Source organism: Petromyzon marinus (assembly GCF_048934315.1).
Source record: "Petromyzon marinus isolate PM22_M1 ecotype Great Lakes invasive population chromosome 80 unlocalized genomic scaffold, UKy_Petmar_22M1.pri1.0 chr80_unloc.3, whole genome shotgun sequence".
NCBI lineage: Eukaryota > Metazoa > Chordata > Hyperoartia > Petromyzontiformes > Petromyzontidae > Petromyzon > Petromyzon marinus.
In genome coordinates, this window is record NW_027422631.1 from 574446 (window position 1) to 591188 (window position 16743).

The 16743-nt window shown below is 49.5% G+C and overlaps 1 protein-coding gene across 1 annotated transcript in view; it reads left to right on the plus strand.

Annotated features, from left to right (window-relative positions):
* LOC142908355 (uncharacterized) overlaps nucleotides 1-16743 on the plus strand; it is a 41944-nt gene that overhangs the window by 14754 nt on the left and 10447 nt on the right. The window lies entirely within an intron of this gene.

Consider the following 16743-nt stretch of genomic DNA (forward strand, 5'->3'; position numbering starts at 1 on the left):
GCGATTACAAACAACGGCGACCGGCTTCATCGGGCGACGTGCCAGGATTGTGATCCGACGCCATCTAACCCGGCGGCAACGACGACAAAAAACTACGTCGCAGATACCGCCGGTCGCGAGAGACCGCGCGTGGCGCTTTGTGTTGCCGTCGCGTTGCCGCGAATCGTCGAAGCGCGTTCACGGTCCGTCGTTCTCCTGCAACGCGGCGGTGGTTGTTGCGTTCCTGAAGAACAACCGCGTTGTGGAGAAATAATATAAACTATAGGGGGGGTGGGGGGGGGTGAAGCGTGGTTCACGATAACACGCGAGATGATGGGCAAGACAGAGGCGGGACTAAGACCGAGGCGCGTGGGTAGCGTCTAGAAGCATCCAGCAGCATCCCAACGCCTCCTCCTCGTTGTGACGCCGCTACGCCGAGGGCAGCCGCACGTAGAACCGCTTACTCCTACTCGCGTTGAGACGTAGTTCCGTTCGCTCGGTCGCGTCGCATCCAATCCGCGTCCTCGTTACGGACGACGTGTGTCCCCTTACGATACATTCACGGCGTTACGTCGTCCAGTTGGCGTCGTTAGAACTAACACGCAGCGTTGTAGCGGAACCAGACTGTACCCGTTGTCTCCTGCTGTTCAACGCAGAGGCCGCATCGATCGTTCCAATAGTCGCTGTAGCCATTGCGAGCCCCAAGCTGTTGTTGGCTCGCGGCTCTTAAACTCGCGTTTTTCTGGATTTTCTTGTTGTTATTCTGTCTCTCACTGTTCAAATAAACCTACCGTTAAAATTATAGACTGATCATTTCTTTTGTCAGTGGGCAAACGTACAAAATTAGCAGGGGATCAAATACTTTTGTCCCCTCACTGTCATCTGCAATCGTTACACACAGCAGCACCTGGTCACAACTGCTCGCCGCTGATCCTAACAACACCAATCCTAGTCGTCATCCCTGCACGTCAAGGATGGTAAAACTATGACCCAACAAACTTACCCATCACACTGTCCTACAGACTTCACTTCACACGCCCCTACATACTTCAATTCACACGCCCCTACAGATTTCAATTCACACGCCCCTACAGACTTCACTTCACACGCCCCTACAGACTTCAATTCACACGCCCCTACAGATTTGTTGTGGTCACGTGCCTACATTTCCTATACTCTGCACTCCCATGGTGTTTATTGTATTGTGTTTGTTGTTGTGGAATTCTGACCCCGTGCCCCTACTGGACATCTGTGGATAATAAAGAGCTTCACAGCTCATCGGATTCCTCCAGAATTTTTTTAACTTAAAAACTCTGATGACGTCACTGCGTGGTGACGTCACGCGTCTCGCCCACCCCCGTTGTCCCCCCCCCCCACTCCCCACCACCAACCACCGCCATTGGCCACTCAGTGACGTCCCCACGGCGCCTGTGCCAGGCTGGGTGCACTTCGAGGCTGCCGCGTGAAGTGAGGTGGTGACGTCACGCGAGCGTTGTGTTTAACGATTACAGTGGCACGCGGCCTGCCCTACGTGAGGGTTACTTTGACACAATGTTACCTCTATCTGAGGTAAAGTTACCTCTACCTGAGGTAAAGTTACCTCTACCTGGGGTAAAGTTACCTCACCTGAGGTAAAGTTACCTCTATCTGAGGTAAAGTTACCTCTACCTGAGGTAAAGTTACCTCTATCTGAGGTAAAGTTACTTCACCTGAAGTAAAGTTACCTCACCTGAGGTAAAGTTACCTCTACCTGGGGTAAAGTTACTTCTATCTGAGGTAAAGTTACCTCTATCTGAGGTGAAGTTACCTCTATCTGAGGTAAAATTACCTCTATCTGAGGTAATGTTACCTCTATCTGGGGTAAAGTTACCTCACCTGAGGTAATGTTACCTCACCTGAGGTAAAGTTACCTCTACCTGAGGTAAAGTTACCTCTATCTGAGGTAATGTTACCTCTATCTGAGGTAATGTTACCTCTATCTGAGGTAAAGTTACTTCACCTGAAGTAAAGTTACCTCTACGTGAGGTAAAGTTACCTCTATCTGAGGTAATGTTACCTCTATCTGAGGTAAAGTTAATTCACCTGAAGTAAAGTTACCTCACCTGAGGTAAAGTTACCTCTATCTGAGGTAATGTTACCTCTTCCTGAGGTAAAGTTAACTCTATCTGAGGTAAAGTTACCTCTACGTGAGGTAAAGTTACCTCTATCTGAGGTAAAGTTACCTCTACGTGAGGTAAAGTTACCTCACCTGAGGTAATGTTACCTCTATCTGAGGTAAAGTTACCTCACCTGAGGTAATGTTACCTCTATCTGAGGCAATGTTACCTCACCTGAGATAATGTTACCTCTATCTGAGGTAAAGTTACCTCACTTCCCATTGCATTCCGATTTTCTAACCCTGAGGTAATAATCACGCGAGCATTGTGTTTAACGATTTAACCACGTGAGAATATAGCGCTAATATTACGATATGAGCATTAGCTGAAGTGATGTGAATACGTTAGGATTACCTCAAATAATGTTACATTTACCTGAGGTGATGTTACCTCTAGCTGAGGTAAAGTTACCTCACCTGAGGTAAAGTTAACTAACCTGGGGTAATGTTACCTCTACCTGAGGTAAAGTTATCTCATCTGAGGTAAAGTTACCTCACTTGAGGTAAAGTTACCTCTACCTGAGGTAAAGTTATCTCGCCTGAGGTAAAGTTACCTCACCTGAGGTAAAGTTACCTCGCCTGAGGTAAGATTACCTCTACCTAACGTTATATTACATCACAAGGGGCACAGCAAAATGACTCTACAGTTATTTTGCTGTGCCCCTTTTTTACACCTGATGAAGGAAGCTTGTGTTGCCTCCGAAACGTCGTGATTTAATTTAGTTGTTTTATTTTATTTTTCACCTTCGTTACTTTACCGAAAAAACTAAAAGTATGAATCCTTATTCTTGGTTCTTTCGGTAAAGTCACCACGTAGAAGGGAAACAATAAAATAATAAAAATATTAAACAATAAAATTCTCACCTGATGATGATTGCTTCTTGTGTTGCAGTCGAAACGTCGTGAGAATTTTATTGTTTCATATTTTTATTATTTTATTGTTTCCATTCTACGTGGTGGTGACTTTACCCAAAGAACCAAGAATATAAACCCCTGCAGTCACGAAAGCTTCAAACCAAAGAGTATGAATCCTTGTAAAAGGTTTAAGTTTGGTGTTTTAACATCTTAACGCAGCTGTTTTGTTGCCAGAAAAAAGGGGAAAACCTCTTCTCATATTTTGGTCCTGGCAAAGGAGGTCACCATGAAATTAATTAATCGATTGAGATTTTGTTTTTGTCGTTGGAGGTTTTGATTCAGATTGAGGATCCATAATTAGAGTTTTTTTCTGGCGTTGCGTCGCGTCAATGTAAATGTTGTGTCGTTAAAACCGACACCACCCGACACAGCCAATTAGTAAGAGGGTTTGTCACGTGAACAGAACGTGCCAACTCGTGATTTAGTACAGCACTAGTGTATAGTGTAGTGTATAGTGTAGTGTATAGTGTAGTGTATCGTAGTGTAGTATATAGTGTAGTGTATAGTGTAGTGTATCGTAGTGTAGTGTATAGTGTAGTAGTGTAGTGTATAGTGTAGTGTATAGTAGTGTAGTGTATAGGAGTGTATAGTGCAGTGTATAGTGTAGTGTATAGTTTGGTGTAGTGTATAGTGTAGTGTATAGTAGTGTAGTGTATAGTGTAGTGTATAGTAGTGTATAGTGTAGTGTATAGTGTAGTGTATAGTGTAGCACTACACCGGTTGTGTGTTGGAGAGTAAATCCACAACATTTATAAATCTGAGAAAGACGTTTCGCCAGTAATCACAACCAGCATCATCAGACAGACAGCCACATTGTGCCCCTTACTGAATATCTGTGACACAAAGAGCTTTATTGCTTATCGGATACCCCCTACACCATGAAGATTCAGATTTATTTTAAAAAATTATGATTACGTCATTGTGTGGTGACGTCACCCGTATCGCATCTCCCCCTCGGAGTCTGTTGGGAGCAAAGCGCGATGACGTCATACGTCTCCCTCACCCCCACTCCCCCCCACTTCCCACTCCCCCCCACCCCCCACTCCCCCCCACCCCCACTCCCCCCACCCCCACCCCCCACTCCCCCAACTCCCTAAACTCCTCCCACTCCCCCCCACCCCCACCCCCCACCCCCACCCCCCACCCCCACTCCCCCATTCGAATTTTCCCGACGCCGATCCAAGGAAGGGAGAAGCCGCGTCAATGGCGTCAGCTCCCACAGAGGCAAGGACGTTACATTACACGGGGATTACATTACACGGGATTACATTACACGGAGATTACATTCGGGTTACACGACACGGGGATTACATTCACAATGCATTATACGGGGATTATAAGTTACATCACCTGAGGTAATCTTACCTTATCTGAAGGATTACATTTGGATTACATTACACGGTGCTTATTATAAGGGTTACATTACACGGGGGTTACATTGCAGTCCGTATTTAAAATCGTGTAAGATTTACGCTACGAGACGACTTCACGTTACGATTACAGCTCCACATCTGGTACAGTGTTGACACGAGCGACTAATTAATTGTACGATATTTACTTTGCACTGAATGAGAATGTCGCGGTGAAGATTACCTTATAATATAACGTGATTTTATTCGGATTGCATCACATTCTGATTACCTTACCCTCAGTGATGTAATGTTACCTCACCTGAGGTAAAGTTATCTCACCTGAGGTAAAGTTACCTCACCTGAGGTAAAGTTACCTCTACCTAACGTAATGTTACCTCACTTGAGGTAAAGTTACTTCACCTCAGGAAAAGTTACCTCAACTGAAGTAATGTAACTTCACGTAAGGTAATGTTACCTCGCATGAGGTAAAGTTACCTCATTTGAGATAATGTTACTTTACCTGAGGTAAATTTACCTCGCCTAAGGTAAAGTTACCTCATCTGAGGTAAAGTTATCTCACCTGAGGTAAAGTTACCTCTACTTAACGTTATATTACATCACTTGAGGTAAAGCTACTTCACCTGAGGTAATGTTACCTCTACCTGAAGTAAAGTTATCTCATCTGAGGTAAATTTACCTCGCCTAAGGTAAAGTTATCTCAACTGAGATAAAGTTTCCTCTACCTGAGGTAATGTTACCTCACCTGAGGTAAAGTTACCTCTCCTGAGGTAACGTTACCTCACCTGAGGTAAAGTTACCTCTACCTAACGTAATGTTACCTCACTTGAGGTAAAGTTATCTCATTTGAGGTAAAGTTACCTCACCTGAGGTAAAGTTATCTCACCTGAGGTAAATTTAACTAACGTGGGGTAATATTACCTCTACCTGAGGTAAAGTTACTTCACCTCAAGAAAAGTTACCTCACCTGAAGTAATTTTACTTCACCAAAGGTAATGTTACCTCGCATGAGATAAAGTTATCTCTCTTGAGATGTTACTTCACCTGAGGTAATTTTACCTCTGCCTGAGGTAAAGTTACCTGGCCTGAGGTAAAGTTACCTCACCTGAGGTAAAGTTAGCTCACATGAGGTAAAGTTAGCTCACATGAGGTAAAGTTAGCTCACATGAGGTAAAGTTACCGCATCTGAGGTAAATTTAACTAACGTGGGGTAAAGTTACCTCTATCTGGAGCTAGTACGTCATGGTAGAGGTGGGGAGTCCTCACACTTTACCACAAAGACAAAGATCCCCCGTGTAGCCTCTAACAGGCTGTTAGTGAGCAGCACCCATTAAGGCTACCGGCACTGTGGCACACGAGGGGGTGGGTGGCCAGCACCACGCCCGGCCGCCTTTGTCTCCCCAGTGGCGATGTTCACACACCGCTACACCGGGTGCTCATTTTAGGTCGAGTCGACCTAGGGGACGAGGTCCCAGGACCGGTTCAGATGATCGTCACCGCTGTTGGTGGTGGCCGTGAGCGGGAATGGAACTCGGGTCTCTGCCGGCTTCGTAGCGCAGCGCTCGGCCAACACCGGCGACGATCTTCTAACCCGGTCCTGGGCCTCGTCCCCTAGGTCGACTCAGCCTCAAATGAGCACCCGGTGTAGCGGTGTGTGAACATCGCCACTGGGGAGACAAAGGCGGCCGGGCGTGGTGCTGGCCACCCACCCCCTCGCACGTCGTTCCGGCCTTCACAGGCGCTGCTCGCTAACAGCGCTTGCCCAGACAGTCTGTTAAGGCCACACGGGGGATCTTTGTCTCGTATCCCTGTGACTCGCTATCCGTGTGACTCCATCTCCGTGACTCGCTATCCGTGTGACTCCATCTCCGTGACTCGCTATCCGTGTGACTCCATCTCCGTGACTCGCTATCCGTGTGACTCCATCTCCGTGACTCGCAATCCGTGTGACTCCATCTCCGTGACTCGCTATCCGTGTGACTCCATCTCCGTGACTCGCTATCCGTGTGACTCCATCTCCGTGACTGCATCTCCGTGACTGCGTCTGACCGTCGTCCGCGTCTCGTCCCCTCCGTGTCTCTGCGCCTCAGCAGCAGGAGATGGGCGACTTCCCAGACATCAGAGGCTTCTTCACCAAGGCCGAGTGGGGCGACCTGGCCGAGTGCGAGAAGCGGCGCTACAGGAACATCAAGCAGAACCACGCCGTCATGCTGAACCTCGGTGGGTACGGCAGGCCCGAGCCTCTTCACAAATAAACTAATTGTCGTAGTGATTATAATGATGAGACCAGAACGTCGTAGCAGAGTGCCATGCACGGGGCGCCACGGTGGCTATGAGATGTTAACTACCTCGCCTGGTCTACAGGAGGTCGTGGGTTCGATGCCGACCCTGACGATGCCTGTCACATATCTGGAGTCTGCGTGTGTCTCTCCCCGGTGAGATGTTAACTACCTCGCCTGTTCTACAGGATGTCGTGGGTTTGATGCCGACCCTGACGATGGCTGTCATATATCTGGAGTCTGCGTGTGTCTCTCCCCGGTGAGATGTTAACTACCTCGCCTGGTCTACAGGAGGTCGTGGGTTCGATGCCTGTCCTCTGGGTTGTCGCTCCACAATGTAGAATCAACATCACGCGTTTAACGTATTTGGCTGCTGCTGTAAATGTCCACGTGGTGAGCCACTTGGTTGAGCTGTCATTTGTGGCAGCCAGGTGGCTTCTGAAGAAGAAGCCGATAGCTCAGTGGACTTCACTTGGTGAAGTAAAAATAGATTTAGTTTGTGTATTGTGTCATTGTTGTAACTTTCCTGGCCCCGTGCCCCCTATGGGACATCTGTGAAAAAGAACTTCATAGCTCATCGGATTCCTAATGTTGGAGAGTAAACCCACAACATTTACAAAAATAGTTTATTTTGTGTGTGTGTGTGATTTGTTTACCTTTCCTATACTTTGCACTCCTATCGTGTTTACTGTATTGCTTGGTGTTGTTGTAGCAGCCACATTATATAGATGAACGTAGTGGCGGTGGTACACCGTTACGCTGTGTAAAATAATCAGCACATTTTTGGCAATAATTACGTTTTTTTCCTCGCGATTCGAGACACCGGACAGAAGGATATTTCGGGTTGGTGGTGGTAGTGGTGGTGGTGCGTCAAAATCAGTTGTCGTGATGCCGTAGTGGCAGGAAGACGGAACGTGACATGAGCAGAATTGAACACGAAGCTTCGCAGTCTGTTGACGTACAGCGGCGCCCAGTCTGATGACGATCTGCTGCTCCGTGCTCCAGTCGTGCCCAGTGTGATGACGATCTGCTGCTCTGTGCTCCAGCGGCTGCTCCGTGCTCCAGCGGCAAGATTTGACTCCTCGTGCCCCTAGAGACTCGGTGGGACGGTTCCTCGATACGACTCGTGGTGTCGCCACCGCACGTTCGGAATGGGGGACGCGGCTGCTGAATCTGAGTGCAACTTCTGACGGAGAGTCCTGCAGCTCACTCAAGGGGCGACAGCGACGCCGTCGGGACTGTGAAAAATAAGAATAGGTTTTACGCTTTAGGGGAATGAAACAGGAGGCGGTTAAGATGTTCAAACACCAGATAGATTGTAGCTTTTGCAAGGAATCAAGTTACCGCATTAACCACGCGTACTTGTGGCGAACACGACAAACAAACACTCTCTGATAATATTTAATCGTTGTCTTTGAAACTGATTGGTCTACCCCAGAGACAGCCTTCTTCATGGTCTAGTCTCACCAGTGTCAGACCAGAGAACAACACCAAAAGGCGACCGGTACAAAGACAATGCAGCATCGAGAGCATTGATAGCTCGGGATGAGCAGCTACATGACGGGACCTTTTTGCGAGTATCAAAGTGTGAAAAATAAAAATCGATTTTTCCCTTTCTGGCAATCAAACAGGAGGGAGGCGTTAAGATGTCCACACACCAAATAGATTATTCCTTTTGCAAGGAATCAAAGCTACTGCATTAACCACGCGTGCTTGTGGCGAACACGACAAACAAACACTCTCCGATAATAATCACATCGTCAGGACTGTGTTACGAGGAACCGGTGTGTCGCTATGCTGCACCGGTGTACCGCCAATACGTCCAAATAACAATGACCGACTGCCTCCTTGCGCAGGGATGAACCCGGCCCAGCCCGAGTTCATGCGCGCACGCGGAAAGCGCAGGGCGAGGGGGAATGGAGCGGAGTGCGGGCGGTCGAGCGACTCTGACGAGGAGTGGACGAGGAGGAGGAAGAGGAAGGAGGTGGCGGTGCACGGAGGACGAAGAGGCGGAGGAGGCAAACGTAAAAGGGCGCTTGCACAGCGTGCAGAGACCCCCTGTAGACTCACACAGAGACCCCTGTAGACTCACGCAGTGACCCCTGTAGACTCACACAGAGACCCCTGTAGACTCACACAGAGACCCCCTGTAGACTTACAGAGAGACCCCTGTAGACTCACACAGAGACCCCTGTAGACTCACGCAGAGACCCCCTGCAGACTCACACAGAGACCCCCTGTAGACTCACACAGAGACCCCTGTAGACTCATACAGAGACCCCCTGTAGACTCACACAGAGACCCCTGTAAACTCACACAGAGACCCCCTGTAGACTCACACAGAGACCCCCTGTAGACTCACACAGAGACCCCCTGTAGACTCACACAGAGACCCCCTGTAGACTCACGCAGAGACCCCTGTAGACTCACACAGAGACCCCCTGTAGACTCACACAGAGACCCCCTGTAGACTCACACAGAGGCCCCCTGTAGACTCACGCAGAGACCCCTGTAGACTCACACAGAGACCCCTGTAAACTCACACAGAGACCCCTGTAGACTCGCACAGAGACCCCTGTAGACTCACACAGAGACCCCCTGTAGACTCACACAAAGACCCGTGTAGACTAACACAGAGACCCCCTGTAGACTCACACAGACCTGTGTAGACTCACACAGAGACCCCCTGTAGACTCACGCAGAGACCCCTGTAGACTCACACAGAGACCCCTGTAAACTCACACAGAGACCCCCTGTAGACTCACACAGAGACCCCTGTAGACTCACACAGAGGCCCCCTGTAGACTCACACAGAGACCCCTGTAGACTCACACAGAGACCCCCTGTAGACTCACACAGAGACCCCTGTAGACTCACACAGAGACCCCCTGTATATTCACACAAAGACCCCTGTAGACTCATGCAGAGGCCCCCTGAAGACTCACGAAGAGACCCCCTGTAGACTCACACAGAGACCCCTATAGACTCACACAGAGACCCCTGTAAACTCACACAGAGACCCCCTGTAGACTCACACAGAGACCCCCTGTAGACTCACACAGAGACCCCCTGTAGACTCACACAGAGACCCCCTGTAGACTCACGCAGAGACCCCTGTAGACTCACACAGAGACCCCTGTAGACTCACACAGAGACCCCTGTAGACTCACACAGAGACCCCCTGTAGACTCACGCAGAGACCCCTGTAGACTCACACAGAGACCCCTGTAAACTCACACAGAGACCCCTGTAGACTCGCACAGAGACCCCTGTAGACTCACACAGAGACCCCCTGTAGACTCACACAGAGACCCGTGTAGACTAACACAGAGACCCCCTGTAGACTCACACAGACCTGTGTAGACTCACACAGAGACCCCCTGTAGACTCACGCAGAGACCCCTGTAGACTCACACAGAGACCCCTGTAAACTCACACAGAGACCCCCTGTAGACTCACACAGAGACCCCTGTAGACTCACACAGAGGCCCCCTGTAGACTCACACAGAGACCCCTGTAGACTCACACAGAGACCCCCTGTAGACTCACACAGAGACCCCCTGTAGACTCACACAGAGACCCCCTGTATATTCACACAAAGACCCCTGTAGACTCATGCAGAGGCCCCCTGAAGACTCACGAAGAGACCCCCTGTAGACTCACACAGAGACCCCTATAGACTCACACAGAGACCCCCAACCCATGGAACCTGGTTCTGTCCTGTGATAACAGTCTGTTAAGGCTGCACAAGGGAGATCATTAATTTATTTGTAAATATGTGAGTGAGTAAATGCCTGCATGCGTAAATACACACGTGGGTGTGTTCACACGTGTGTGCGTGTGTTAACGGGTATCCATGTGTTCACACACATGGACATGTGTGTGCGTGTGTTCACTTGTGTGCGTGTGTTCATGTGTGTGTGTGGGTTCACACGTGCGTGCGTGTTCACGTGTGTGTGCGTGTGTTCACACGTGTGTGCGTGTGTTCACACGTGCGTGCGTGTGTTCACGTGTGTGTGTTCACACGTGTGTGCGTGTGTTCACACGTGTGTGCGTGTGTTCACACGTGTGTGCGTGTGTTCACGCAGGAGGAGGTAAGGGGGCTGCTTCACGCTGGGCTACCGTGGGAGAGTCGCACGCGAGGGCAGCTCCTAGCAAGCGCAAGGTCTCTGTGCACAGCGCACGGCACTCCTCTCGTTACAGCTGCTGCTGCTGTTGTTGTCTTTAGTTTGTTGTCCTTCCCACGCACCTCCCATTAGCGAGGTTGGCTATGTACGGTGCCAAAGAAATTCAACATACGTACGTACTACTAAACACTACTATACCAGGGACGTGCGGTCAGGGGAGGCAGGCGAGGCTAGAGCCTCACCTGTCATATACTCCAATGAAAATAGCTGTTACGAAAAGTAAAAAAGAAATTCCACTGATCTGTGTTATAAATGTAATTTCTGTATAATTCCAATCATTACAGAGAGATGGTAACAGGCACGCGCTTATTGCCCGCGCTCCATCCAGTTTCTGAGGGGTTGCGCAATTAGAGGGGAGGCTGAGCTCGTCGCTGCCTCACCTCTAGTCTCCCTGTATTTGCAGCGGAGCTCCGCAAAATTTGGCGATTTTGACGATCAAAATTATTGGAGTCGTACAGAAATGACGAAATACAGATCAGTGGAAGAATCTTAATTTGTATTTTATTACTTTTTACTTTTCGTAGAAGAGTCTTGGCCTGCCATACCCACGGAGGTTCAGCATGACGACGGCATGGTTCTGCTTGATGTCTGGAATCAGATATACAGAATCAGAATATCAGAATTAGAATATGTATTGTAATGGAGGAATCCGATGAGGTGTCAGGGTTGAGATCGAACCCGCGACCTCCTGCGTACCAGGCGAGGGAGTTAACATCTCCTAGCCACCGCTGGTCACCGCACCAACTCTGTCCCCCACACCCCCTTCCGACCCCTCACCCCACCGCCCCCTCCGCTCAGACTAAAGCGGAAGCCCTGGAGTACGTGTGGAGCATCTTGCAGGGCGTGGAGGAGCAGCAGCAGGAGGAGGAGTTCAGGGGATTTGAGCTGAGGGAGGTGCACAAGGCCAGGATGGCGATGTTCAGGCTGGAGCGCAGAGCCACCGCCTGCAAGGAGGCCCTGAGGGTGGTGCTCCAGAGGATACGTGGAGGTGCGTAGCCTGCAGCGGTGATTTCTATTCACACCGCAACTCCACGCTCCCCTCTATTCACACCGCAACTCCACGCTCCCCTCTATTCTCACCAGAACTCCACGCTCCCCCTCTATTCTCACCGGAACTCCACACTCCACCTCTATTCTCATCGGAACTCCACACTCCACCTCTATTCCCACCGGAACTCCACGCTCCCCTCTATTCTCACCGGAACTCCACACTCCACTCTATTCTCACCGGAACTCCACGCTCCCATCTATTCTCACCGGAACTCCACACTCCCCTCTATTCTCACCGGAACTCCACGCTCCCCTCTATTCTCACCGGAACTCCACGCTCCCCCTCTATTCTCACCGGAACTCCACACTCCCCTCTATTCTCACCGGAACTCCACGTTCCCCTCTATTCTCACCGGAACTCCACGCTCCCCCTCTATTCTCACCGGAACTCCACACTCCCCTCTATTCTCACCGGAACTCCATGCTCCCCTCTATTCTCACCGGAACTCCACGTTCCCCTCTATTCTCACCGGAACTCCACGCTCCCCTCTATTCTCACCGGAACTCCACGCTCCTCTATTCTCACTGGAACTCCACGCTCCCCTCTATTCTCACCGGAACTCCACACTCCCCTCTATTCTCACCGGAACTCCACGCTCCTCTATTCTCACCGGAACTCCACGCTCCCCCTCTATTCTCACCGGAACTCCACACTCCCCTCTATTCTCACCGGAACTCCACGCTCCCCTCTATTCTCACCGGAACTCCACGTTCCCCTCTATTCTCACCGGAACTCCACACTCCCCTCTATTCTCACTGGAACTCCACGCTCCCCTCTATTCTCTTCGGAACTCCACGCTCCCCTCTATTCTCACCGGAACTCCACACTCCACTCTATTCTCACCGGAACTCCACGCTCCCATCTATTCTCACCGGAACTCCACACTCCCCTCTATTCTCACCGGAACTCCACACTCCCCTCTATTCTCACCGGAACTCCACGCTCCCCTCTATTCTCACTGGAACTCCACGCTCCCCCTCTATTCTCACCGGAACTCCACGCTCCCCTCTATTCTCACCGGAACTCCACGCTCCCCTCTATTCTCACCGGAATCCACGCAACCACGGGGAGGTACAACACGCAGACTCCACACATACAGGGTGAGTCGTCAGGGTCGGGATCGCTTCCACGACCTCTCGTAGACCACGCGAGGGAGTCAACATCTCGCCACGGAGAAGAGAGAGAGAGACACGCGGGCTCCGGATGTACGGCAGGCTTCGTCAGGGTCGGGATGGAACCCACGACCTCCCGTACACCGGGAGAGGTGGTCAACATCTCGCCGCGTTTGCCCGCAGGCTCCTCCGTGCCGCCGGCCTCCTCCGCCCAGGCTGCGGCGGTGTCGCTCAGCGCTCGCTCTCGCTACGGCCTGCGGCAGCGCGAGAGGAAAGTCTACACAGAGGTGGAGGAGCCCCAGGACGACGACTTCTTCTGTGAGACCCCCTGCTCCCTCTACCTCTCTCTCTCACTGTCTCAGTCACTCACTGTCACATTCTCAACTATCTCTCTCACTTTGTTACACTCTCACTGTCTCACACTCTCACCTATCTCTCTCGCTTTGTTACACTCTCACTGTCTCACACTCTCACCTATCTCTCTCACTTTGTTACACTCTCACTGTCTCACACTCTCACCCATCTCTCTCGCTTTGTTACACTCTCACTGTCTCACACTCTCTCCTATCTCTCTCACTTTGTTACACTCTCACTGTCTCACACTCTCTCCTATCTCTCTAACTTTGTTACACTCTCACTGTCTCACACTCTCACCTATCTCTCTCACTTTGTTACACTCTCACTGTCTCACACTCTCACCTATCTCTCTCACTTTGTTACACTCTCACTGTCTCACACTCTCACCTATCTCTCTCGCTTTGTTACACTCTCACTGTCTCACACTCTCACCTATCTCTCTCACTTTGTTACACTCTCACTGTCTCACACACTCACCTATCTCTCTCGCTTTGTTACACTCTCACTGTCTCACACTCTCACCTATCTCTCTCGCTTTGTTACACTCTCACTGTCTCACACTCTCACCTATCTCTCTCGCTTTGTTACACTCTCACTGTCTCACACTCTCACCTATCTCTCTCGCTTTGTTACACTCTCACTGTCTCACACTCTCACCTATCTCTCTCACTTTGTTACAGTCTCACTGTCTCACACTCTCACCTATCTCTCTCGCTTTGTTACACTCTCACTGTCTCACACTCTCACCTATCTCTCTCGCTTTGTTACACTCTCACTGTCTCACACACTCACCTATCTCTCTCGCTTTGTTACACTCTCACTGTCTCACACTCTCACCTATCTCTCTCACTTTGTTACACTCTCACTGTCTCACACACTCACCTATCTCTCTCGCTTTGTTACACTCTCACTGTCTCACACTCTCACCTATCTCTCTCACTTTGTTACAGTCTCAATGTCTCACACTCTCACCTATCTCTCTCGCTTTGTTACACTCTCACTGTCTCACACTCTCACCTATCTCTCTCGCTTTGTTACACTCTCACTGTCTCACACTCTCACCTATCTCTCTCGCTTTGTTACACTCTCACTGTCTCACACCCTCACCTATTACTCTCACTTTGTTACACTCTCACTGTCTCACACACTCACCTATCTCTCTCGCTTTGTTACACTCGCACTGTCTCACACGCTCACCTATCTCTCTCGCTTTGTTACCCTCTCACTGTCTCACACTCTCACCTATCTCTCTCACTTTGTTACACTCTCACTGTCTCACACTCTCACCTATCTCTCTCGCTTTGTTACACTCTCACTGTCTCACACTCTCACCTATCTCTCTCACTTTGTTACACTCTCACTGTCTCACACACTCACCTATCTCTCTCGCTTTGTTACACTCTCACTGTCTCACACTCTCACCTATCTCTCTCGCTTTGTTACACCCTCACTGTCTCACACTCTCACCTATCTCTCTCGCTTTGTTACACTCTCACTGTCTCACACTCTCACCTATCTCTCTCGCTTTGTTACACTCTCACTGTCTCACACTCTCACCTATCTCTCTCACTTTGTTACAGTCTCACTGTCTCACACTCTCACCTATCTCTCTCGCTTTGTTACACTCTCACTGTCTCACACTCTCACCTATCTCTCTCGCTTTGTTACACTCTCACTGTCTCACACACTCACCTATCTCTCTCGCTTTGTTACACTCTCACTGTCTCACACTCTCACCTATCTCTCTCACTTTGTTACACTCTCACTGTCTCACACACTCACCTATCTCTCTCGCTTTGTTACACTCTCACTGTCTCACACTCTCACCTATCTCTCTCACTTTGTTACAGTCTCAATGTCTCACACTCTCACCTATCTCTCTCGCTTTGTTACACTCTCACTGTCTCACACACTCACCTATCTCTCTCGCTTTGTTACACTCTCACTGTCTCACACTCTCACCTATCTCTCTCACTTTGTTACACTCTCACTGTCTCACACACTCACCTATCTCTCTCGCTTTGTTACACTCTCACTGTCTCACACTCTCACCTATCTCTCTCACTTTGTTACAGTCTCAATGTCTCACACTCTCACCTATCTCTCTCGCTTTGTTACACTCTCACTGTCTCACACTCTCACCTATCTCTCTCGCTTTGTTACACTCTCACTGTCTCACACTCTCACCTATCTCTCTCGCTTTGTTACACTCTCACTGTCTCACACCCTCACCTATTACTCTCACTTTGTTACACTCTCACTGTCTCACACACTCACCTATCTCTCTCGCTTTGTTACACTCGCACTGTCTCACACGCTCACCTATCTCTCTCGCTTTGTTACCCTCTCACTGTCTCACACTCTCACCTATCTCTCTCACTTTGTTACACTCTCACTGTCTCACACTCTCACCTATCTCTCTCGCTTTGTTACACTCTCACTGTCTCACACTCTCACCTATCTCTCTCACTTTGTTACACTCTCACTGTCTCACACACTCACCTATCTTTCTCGCTTTGTTACACTCTCACTGTCTCACACTCTCACCTATCTCTCTCGCTTTGTTACACTCTCACTGTCTCACACTCTCACCTATCTCTCTCGCTTTGTTACACTCTCACTGTCTCACACTCTCACCTATCTCTCTCGCTTTGTTACACTCTCACTGTCTCACACTCTCACCTATCTCTCTCACTTTGTTACAGTCTCACTGTCTCACACTCTCACCTATCTCTCTCGCTTTGTTACACTCTCACTGTCTCACACTCTCACCTATCTCTCTCGCTTTGTTACACTCTCACTGTCTCACACACTCACCTATCTCTCTCGCTTTGTTACACTCTCACTGTCTCACACTCTCACCTATCTCTCTCACTTTGTTACACTCTCACTGTCTCACACACTCACCTATCTCTCTCGCTTTGTTACACTCTCACTGTCTCACACTCTCACCTATCTCTCTCACTTTGTTACAGTCTCAATGTCTCACACTCTCACCTATCTCTCTCGCTTTGTTACACTCTCACTGTCTCACACTCTCACCTATCTCTCTCGCTTTGTTACACTCTCACTGTCTCACACTCTCACCTATCTCTCTCGCTTTGTTACACTCTCACTGTCTCACACCCTCACCTATTACTCTCACTTTGTTACACTCTCACTGTCTCACACACTCACCTATCTCTCTCGCTTTGTTACACTCGCACTGTCTCACACGCTCACCTATCTCTCTCGCTTTGTTACCCTCTCACTGTCTCACACTCTCACCTATCTCACTCACTTTGTTACACTCTCACTGTCTCACACTCTCACCTATCTCTCTCACTTTGTTACACTCT